We start from the raw sequence: 3,748 nt of genomic DNA on the forward strand, positions 1-3,748 counted from the left end.
AACAAGTTGATTGTGGCTACTGCACCAGCGCTGAAAGTGGATGCTTTGCCTGAGAGGGAGGACTGAAATTCGCATTCTGCTGCTATAAGATCCAATGGAAGAGGGCCACCATGCACTTCTCTATGTGCGGAATACTAGAGCTCGAGAATGTAATGCACGCATAGCTTGTATCAAGAAATCGCAAACGTGTACCAATAGCCAAGTGTAGACAAGAATTACCCCGCAGTAATTCTATCACGGCAACGTAAGAGGCCTTAAAAATAGCGCGCTGAAAATTGTACTACGTACGGTAGGTCACACCTTTTTTCTATGAGTGCCGCTTGTTTTACTTGTAATTTCTAGTTCCCAGATGAGATAACGGAAACGCAACTTATTGTAGCTCGGTAATTCTTTCATATTATTCGCTTTCTGCAGTGTTTTTGTTAGAGAAAGTAACTTTTTCCTGAGAGTCTCAATTGAGCTTTCAAGTAAATAGGAAAGTGTTCTTACTATAACATGGCCATAACCTTAAGTATCCTTACTAATACTAAGCCATTCTTCTACCCATTGTATCTGCATTAAGGGCCCCTCCATACGCACGCTGAAGCCGAAAAGTCATAGGCGCTTTCCATCATCCCCCTTCGATATTTCATCGTGTTTTATACAGCAATGTCCACTCAAGACGCACATGCCAAAGCGTAAGCCATGCTCTGCGCTACAACAAGAACCATCAATATTTTTTCTACAATATTGGAGTTTCAGACAAACGTTTGAATACATAGCATACACACACTCAAAAAGCTAACTTTGCCATGACATCAACGCTTAATTACTCTACGTGCAATTCGCGCTGTAGAACGCCCAGAGATTCCTGGGTATACGGTTGATCTCTTTACAAACGTTGTCAAAGTATAGGCCTCAGCGGATTCGGAGCATAGCTTGATCACACTTTTTGGAGGTCTTGTAGGTAATAAATTAGTGAAAGAGTCGGCGAAGAATTGATGCACTGCCAACTGAGATTCTCTGGCCAACCTAGACGGTTTCAAATAAAATGGCCTCCTATAAAATTTATAGACGATCAATGGGATTGATGCTTCAGAGTACGCGCTATTATTGTGTGCCCTCCAGGGGGAGCAGCCACTTGCGGTGAGGAGTTTAGACAGTGCTAGCGGGTGCCATCATACAGTCCGCCAGTCTCTGTGTGCCGCGCTGTGAGGCCGCTCCACTCTCTGGATGCAGCCAAATCATCAATTTGGGACTCTCTCTGTCTACTATTCCCTGCCCGTAAATGCCACTGTCTTTTTACCTTCATTATCTCTTCTTTTCTCTCGGGGATTTCGCTCTCTCCACTCTGCCACCCACGTACCATCACCTGCCACCATCTCTTCGTCTTCCCTCTGGCAGGATTCTCTCCCCACTGTCCTCTGAAAGTGGAGAGACGAGTCTCCCTTTCTCCACTTTGCATCTTCTCTACTGAGGCTTGAGACAGACGGACAGAGGAAGCAGTTTTTTATAAAGGGGGGTTCGATTGTTAGCGTACTAAAATGCATAAAAAATCTGCACGCATGTACACGGGAACACACCGTCGTCCATCAACCAGGCTGCGATCTAACCTAAAGCAGTATTCTGCCGCGTAAGCCCAGATAGTTTGACCATCCCTCCATTTTCCCACTAAACCAACCCTCATAAAGTCAGCTTGCAGCTTGTAACTGCAAGAAACGTAATACGGGAAGGGTGAATGCTGGCCCGCCATAAAAAAACCATAACCTCTTATGTCAGCTCTCTATGCTTGCTCATTTCCAAGAGTGTCTGTAGCCCTCGGTGAGCAGGGCAGCTGACGTTCCTTTTGTTACACCCTTCCCACCACCGGGAACGCTTCGATCCTGTTCTCCCAACTGGCTGACGAGGTACTGTTTCTGCAACAGGCAGACATGCTAATGATCGCTTATCTAGTTAGTTTTAATGAAAACTTTTTTCTGTAATCTCACTTAAAGCAATAGACAGCTACACTACATTCATTTTGATGAAAGAAGGAAGGCTTTCGAGCAAGCCGTATAATTTCTGTATTAGACTGCTAACCATTCTCCACGATTTTGGACACGCCCCCATCCACATGAGCCTTACAACACCTGTAGATCAGTGAAAATGTCGTGAATAGGGTAACGCCTCTTTTGCAGGATACTTTATGTTATGGACTGCTAAATCTGATGGTATACAGCTATGTTCGCCCGAGAATAGGAAGGGTGCTGTTGCCTTTAGCATTTTTAAGAGCCCTTCATACGGCGGGATCTAGTATGGTTGAAGTTTCTGCCGTTTTTTAACGGCTGATTTTTGATGCCTGATTTTAGTTGCTGATTTACTCGTCGCGCAATCAGAGGTTTGTAAAAAAAAAAGAAACAGCTTGTCTCGCTAAGCCCCGCTTGCCTCTAAGCGCGGGGTCGGATATGTGGCCCTTATATATTCGGCGAATCTGCAAGAATAGTACATGTACACAAAGCCAGTAGGTATTCCATCCTCATACCTCCAGCACACTTTTGCGGCGTACACGCACTTTTCCTGGTGCAATGTCCTAAGAGACTTTCTGTGTATATGTTGGCATTACATTTCTTGCCTTGGTTCGGTTTAATGTCTCATACGCTGCTTAATTTTGTGAGTGATTCACTTTGTCGAAAGTGCATTCGAATCTGCATTCGACGTACATTTGTTTATTTTCAGCGCCATGGTAAATGAATATTTGGACGCGATACACCTGAGCGAAATCGTGGAATATTCTTTCAGCAGCCTTAAATTGGTCCTTCCATAAAACACATTATAGGAATATGTGCATTTATGTATTAGTCACCTGTTTGTCTTCTTTTCATGACAAGTACCCGTTGTTTGATTAGTGGGTGTTATATGTAGACATTACTTAGCTGCTTAAAGACGTGAAAGGTTTTGCAGTGTCGAAAATTTGATGACGCACAAATGCCACATTCCAAACGCAAGAACGCTGCTGGTCGGACGACTGCGCGCATTGAGGGAACTTGATGGTATAAAACTGCCTAAGAAGGAAATATTTGTTTTTCTACACTACCTGCTGAGCACTACGTTGAAATTCCTCAAAGAAATAGATAACTCAGTCTCTCTGCTGCGGGCGTTTACTGCTTGTACATTGCAGGGAAATAAATTTTGAAATACATGTTGCCAGTGAAGAACAGAACAAATCCTGTGGTCGTAGTGTTTTTCGAATGAAATGAGCGTTGTGCAATATATACCTTTCGACTGTCGATGTAAACTACCCTTAAAAGAGTGCATTACGGTTTGAATCTTATGTGATAAAAGCTGCTTCACAGAATTTCAAACAACCAGAAGGACCCTGTGCCGGATATATTGTTAGATTTTTGTAGTATTGGAGAACAATCCCATATGCATCAGTTTAAAAACTACTTAGGCCTCCTGAGAAACTGCTTTCTACTCTTTGCCCATTTTTGGTAGTGTCTTGTTTTTGACTAGCTCACCTTGTGCATCGCGTCCCTAGTAACTGTCGAACAACCTCGTAATTTGTGAGCAGGAAGGTAGCCATTTTCTACGCAGTGAATTTCACTTAGTGTACCAAATAAAAAAGTATTTGTGGCATCTGCATAAATAGGCACTAAATGTTGAATCAAAACTGTTAATATAGTTACTTTATTGTGAACTGATTGTTTATACGACTAAGCCTTTCGCCACAACCGACAATCGGATACACTTTGTTTTGTATCAACACGAAAAACGACATAAGAATATATGT

This window comes from Amblyomma americanum, chromosome 7 (assembly GCF_052857255.1).
Source record: "Amblyomma americanum isolate KBUSLIRL-KWMA chromosome 7, ASM5285725v1, whole genome shotgun sequence".
Classification (NCBI taxonomy): Eukaryota; Metazoa; Arthropoda; class Arachnida; order Ixodida; family Ixodidae; genus Amblyomma; species Amblyomma americanum.